Raw genomic sequence first — 6,585 nt, forward strand, 5'->3', positions numbered from 1 at the left:
TCCCAGCATCAGGGTCTTTGCTAATGAGTCAGCTCTTCCCATCAGGTGGCCAAATTATTGGAGTTTCAGCTTCAGCATCAGTCCTTCCAATGTATATTCAGGACTGATCTCCTTTAGGATGGACTGGTTGGATCTCCTTGCTGTCCAAATGACTCTCAAGAGTCTTTTCCAACACCACAGTTCAAAAGCATCTATTCTTCAGTGCTCAGGTTTCTTCACAGTTCAACTCTTATGTCCATACATGACCACTGGAAAAACCATAGCCTTGACTAGATGGACCTTTGTTGGCAAAGTAATGTCTCTGCTTTTGAATATACTGTCTAGGTTGGTCATAACTTTCCTTCTAAGGAATAAGCGTCTTTCAATTTCATGGCTGCAATCACCATCTGCAGTAATTTTGGAGCACAGAAAAATAAAGTCTGACACTATTTTCACTGTTTCCCCATCTATTTCCCATGAAGTGATGGGACCGGATGCCATGATCTTCATTTCTGAATGTTGAGCTTTAAGCCAACTTTTTTACTCTCCTCTTTCACCTTCATCAAGAGGCTTTTTAGTTTTTCTTGACTTTCTGCCATAAGGGTGGTGTCATCTGCATATCTGAGGTGATTGATATTTCTCCCGGCAATCTTGATTCCAGCCCATGCTTCCTCCAGCCCAGCGTTTCTCATGATGTACTCTGCATAGAAGTTAAATAAGCAGGGTGACAATATACAGCCTTGATATACTCCTTTTCCTATTTGGAACCAGTCTGTTGTTCCATGTCCTGTTCTAACTGTTGCTTGCTGACCTGTGTACAGGTTTCTCAAGAGGCAGGTCAGGTAGTCTGGTATTCCCATCTCTTTCAGAATTTTCCACAGTTTATTGTGATCCACATAGTCAAAGGCTTTGACAGTCAATAAAGCAGAAATAGATGTCAGATAAAAGTATTCTACAAAAGCAATTTTGAGTAGTCTTCCAAAATGAAGCTCTTTCAATAGATGAATGGGCTCTATTTTCCAGTGTATTTCTTAATTGTACACACTAAATGAAGACAGCTTAGACAAACATTCCAGATACGTATGCAAAGCTCAGAAACCAGATTCTACTTTTGGTCAAAAGTTAATAAGAAAGAGGGGCTTCCCTGGTAGCTCAGACTAAAGAAGCTGCCTACAATGTGGGAGACCCAGGTTTGATCCAGGGTTGGGAAGTTTCCTTGGAGAAGGGAATGGCTATCTGCTCCAATTTTCTTGCCTGGAGAATTCCATGGACAGAGGAGCCTTGTGGGCTATAGTCCATGGAGTCGCAAAGACTTGGACACAACTCAGTGACTAACACTTTAGTAAGAAAGATAGCTGAGAAAACCAGTACTAGGAATTTACCTATCATTTTAAATCAGCAGATGTTTAAGGAATAATATGAAGTAAAATTTTAGAAAAATAAGTAATCAATAAATCAATAAGAGTTTCCCTGGTGGCTCAGAGGTAAAGAATCCACCTGCAGTGCAGGAGACACTGGTTTGATTCCGGTTCAAGAAGATCCCTTGGAGAAGGAAATGGCAACCAATTTCAGTATTCTTGCCTGGGAAATCCCAAGGACAGAGGAGCATGGTGGGCTACAGTCCATGAGGTTACCAAAGAGTAAGACACCTCTTAGGGACTGAACTACAATAAAACGACTAATAAACAGGCAAAGATTATACCAGCATACACGTGTTCTGAAGGTAATATTAGAAAAATGGCACAACTAAATAATGCTTATTGGTATATTAAAATTAACTCAAGATAGCATTAAAGCTACAAAAATTTCAATGTGCGGTGAGGTGGACAATCATGTATTCTTAAAAATGTTCAAGTACAAAGTTTAAATTTTAAACAAATTCAACTGCCAAGCAAAACAAGACTGATTCTTGGATTTAGCTTGGAAGTTTATTTCCCTGGCTTCTGCTCTATAAATATTTATTTTATAATTAAATAATAATATAGAATATTGGCAATATATGAATTATAAATTACACACATATGCATCTTTTTCAAATATCTGAATAATTTAAAGGATTCACAAGACTCTACAAATTTTACTCACATAAGATTTTATTTTTAATGCAGAGAAAGTATATGGTACAGCAGGAAAACAAAATCACAGATGAGAACCAGGAGCTTGAAACACTTTTTGCACAAAATATGGTCAAATTTGTATGTATTGTCAAATACATACAAGAAATCTTGGTTTTTGTAGAACTTGAACAACATTTCTAGTGAAATTTTTATGTCCCACTGGTCACACAGGCAAATGAGAATGTACAGCTGGGGGAAATCACCATGTAAACATCCCTTAAGAATAAAACCACCTGGCACAAGGTCTTTCTAGAATTTTAAGTATTGCATAGAGTGCTATAGATTATTAATATTCTGCATTGTCCTTCAGTTTCCTGAATTGGTTCCATTCTTCTAAGTGCTTCTAAAGATCAGCATATACCTGCACCTGTCCAGATGTATGATGACCGTACTTTACACTACACATATGGGCAACTGTACATAGTGACTCATTGGAAAAGACCCTAATGCCAAGAAAGATTGAAGGCAGGAGGAGCAGGGAATGACAGAGGATGAGAAGGTTGGATGGCACCCCCCACTCATTGGACTTGAGTTTGAGCAAGCTCCGAGTACTGGTGATGAACAGGGAAGCCTGGCATGCTGCAGTCCATTGGGGTCACAGAGTCAGACACAACTGAGCAACTGAACAGACTAACTGATACATCAGTGAATAAGTTATTTTTAATAACCTTACAAGATAGAATTTTACTTTTGCCAATGTGCAGAAAATGTATCTGAATTGGTTGCAAATAGTGTATTATTTTTTGCAGATTTATGAGTAAGAAAGATAACTCCAACATGACTTGGAAATACAAAATATAAAAATTATTAGAAATCTCAGTATCTATCAAGTGGAGCATTAAACAAAATTAATTTCAGTACAGTGTAGACATGACAAATGATGAGTGCTAACAGATATTGAAAGAGACAGAGATAGAAAAAGAAATCCAAGTAATTCGATGAATTAAACATAAAGGTGTGTGTTTATATTTATTCAGTGATATCCAGATAAAATAATTTTGTCCCTATGTATATATTACTTCCTTGGTGGCTCAGGCAGTAAAGAATCTGCCTGTAATGCAGGAGACCCAGTTTCCATCCCTGGGTTGTGAAGATCCCCTGGAGAAGCCAATGGCTACCCACTCCAGTATTTTTGCCTGGAAAATTCCATGGACAGAGGAACCTGGCAGGCTACAGTACATGGTGTTTGTCCGACAGAGTCCAACATGGACACGACTGAGCAACTAACACTTTCACTTTCACTTTTTATGTATATTTTTATGCATATATGATTCCATGCATTGCATGTTCATATGCACATCATTGTAAAATGGTTTGAAAGAGTACACAACAAAATTTTTCTGTGATTACATTTAAAGAAAAGGGTATTTTGAGGTGACTAGGTGAGTGGAATTTCTTATTCTGTATACTTTACATTCTGTCACAAATCTGTATAATCTTACAGTGTTCATTTTGTATTGCTTGTTTTCAATCATTTTGATATGTTAAATGTCAAATTAGTTATAAATGATTGCAATTGTTAAAATTGTTGAATATAGTCTAAGTGTTGTTTTATCGATTTGGCCCAAATATGTGAGCAAGAAATATCAATAAATGGATTTTTCAGGTACAATGAAAAGTAAGGAAAATCAAAAGTTGGCTTGTTTTATCTACTTTTTTAAAATTATTTGGATTTTAAAAGACAAGAGTGAAGCTTTGTTTTACATTTACAGTAATTGTGGATTAAACTACAGGATTGATTTTGCAAGTAGAAATAGATAACTTTAGGACGGACAATAGGAGAGAAAGTGTGCTGAAATTAAGCAAAGAAAATTGGTGAGTGGTGTATTCTGTTTTGCAGATAATCTGTTTTTACACAAAATTTTGTTTTCAAAAAATTATCCTACTAATTTGACCAATTGTCCACTTATATTCGCTTTCTTAAAACTATTCTGTTGCTGTTTAGTTGCTAAGTCATGTCCGACTCTCCATGTCCCCATGGAATGCAGCACGCCAGGCTCCCCTGTCCTTCACTACCGACTGGAGTTTGCTCAAACTCATGTCCGTTAAATCAGTGATCCCATCCAACCATCTCATCTTCTATTGTCCACTTCTTCTCCTGCCTTCAATCCTTCCCAGAATCACCATCTTTTCCAATGAGTTGGTTGTTCACATCAGGTGTCTGATATATTGGAGCTTCAATTTCAGCATCAGTCCTTCCAGTGAGTATTCAGGGAATTTCTGTATTAAATTACCCATTCAATTACTATATTTTAAGGCAAAATTTTAAATGACTAACATCAATAAATAACTGGTAAATTTTCAAAGTTTTTCAGATCTCTGTAGGAAAGATTAATATAGTTTCTAGTAATATATTAATAGTGTACACAATTTATTTAAATTTTAATTTATTACAAATAGATGTGAAGGAGTTTTGTACTTTATTATGTTCAGCTGTTTTACAGTCCTGTGAGGTGAGTGCTGTTATAGTCATTTTTTTTCATGAAGGCCAAAATCTTAAGGAAATTAAATAACTTGCTTCAAAACTCACAGTTTATAAGTTATGGACCCTATACTTGAAGTCAGTTCTACCTACTTCCTGGACCTGAATTATTGGGTATTAGAAGACATGATAAATATAATATTTTTGAAATATTGAGAAAAAACTAAATATGGGAACATATTGCAAGGACAGTTGCTAATTATTTAAAAAACTATTCAATATTAATGGACATGTGTAACTGATTAAGAGAGCAAGCCGTGCTATGTCACTGAATATTGCCATCATTTTCTATATATTCCAATTTAATTCATATATTTAGATATGGGCAATATGAATAATTTTATCTTTGAGTAAAGAAAATATTTCATTATTATAACCAGATGCTATAAATATATCTGAGTAATATGTTGTTGAAAACTGGATTTTATAATAATGAATATTTTTATTTCACCATGATTTTTTCAGTTTTTTTGCTTGGATAGGAACTGAATTCAGTTCCATTCAGTCGCTCAGTCATGTCTGACTCTTTGGGACCCCATGAATCGCAGCACGCCAAGCCTCCCTGTCCATCACCAACTCCCGGAGTTCACCCAGACTCACGTCCATCGAGTCAGTGATGCCATCCAGCCAGCTCATCCTCTGTCGTCCCCTTCTCCTCTTGCCCCCAGTACCTCCCAGCATCAGAGTCTTTTCCAATGAGTCAACTCTTCCCATGAGGTGGCCAAAGTACTGGAGTTTCAGCTTTAGCATCATTCCTTCCAAAGAAATCCCAGGGCTGATCTCCTTCAGAATGACTGGTTGGATCTCCTCACGGTCCCAGGAATTCTCAAGAGTCTTCTCCAACACCGCAGTTCAAAAGCATCAATTCCTTAGTGCTCAGCCTTCTTCACAGTCCAACTTTCACATCCATGCGTGACCACAGGAAAAACCATAGCCTTGACTAGATGAACGTTTGTTGGCGAAGTAATGTCTCTGCTTTTTAATATGTTATCTAGGTTGGTCATAACTTTTCTGCCAGGGAGTAAGCTTCTTTTAATTTCATGGCTGCAGTCACCATCTGCAGTGATTTTGGAGCCCCCCAAAATAAAGTCTGACACTGTTTCCACTGTTTCCCCATCTATTTCCCATGAAGTTATGGGACTGGATGCCATGATCTTTGTTTTCTGAATGTTGAGCTTTAAGCCAACTTTTTCACTCTCCTCTTTCACCTTCATCAAGAGACTTTTTAGTTCCTCTTCACTTTCTGCCATAAGGGTGGTGTCATCTGCATATTGGAGGTTATTGATATTTCTCCCAGCAATCTTGATTCCAGCTTGTGTTGCTTCCAGTCCAGCGTTTCTCATGATGTACTCTGCATATAAGTTAAATAACCAGGGTGACAATATACAGCCTTGACGTACTCCTTTTCCTATTTGGAACCAGTCTGTTGTTCCATGTCCAGTTCTAACTGTTGCTTCCTGACCTGCATACAAATTTCTCAAAAGGCAGGTCAGGTGGTCTGGTATTCCCATCTCTTTCAGAATTTTCCACAGTTTATTGTGATCCACACAGTCAGAGGCTTTGGCATAGTCAAGAAAGCAGAAATAGATGCTTTTCTGGAACTCTCTTGCTTTTTCTATGATCCAGCAGCTGTTGGCAATTTGATCTCTGGTTCCTCTGCATTTTCTAAAACCAGCTTGAACATCAGGAAATTCACAGTTCACATATTGCTGAAGCCTGATTGGAGAATTTTGAGCGTTACTTTACTAGCGTGTGAGAAGAGTGCAATTGCGCGGTAGTTTGAGCATTCTTTGGCATTGCCTTTCTTTGGGATTGGAATGAAAACTGACCTTTTCCAGTCCTGTGGCCACTGCTGAGTTTTCCAAATTGGCTGGCATATTGAGTGCAGCAGTTTCACAGCATCATCTTTCAGGATTTGAAAGAGCTCAACTGGAATTCCATCACCTCCACTAGCTTTGTTCATAGTGATCCTTTCTAAGGGTCACTTGACTTCACATTCCAGGATGT

This window comes from Bos taurus, chromosome 12, assembly GCF_002263795.3.
Source record: "Bos taurus isolate L1 Dominette 01449 registration number 42190680 breed Hereford chromosome 12, ARS-UCD2.0, whole genome shotgun sequence".
NCBI classification, from domain to species: domain Eukaryota; kingdom Metazoa; phylum Chordata; class Mammalia; order Artiodactyla; family Bovidae; genus Bos; species Bos taurus.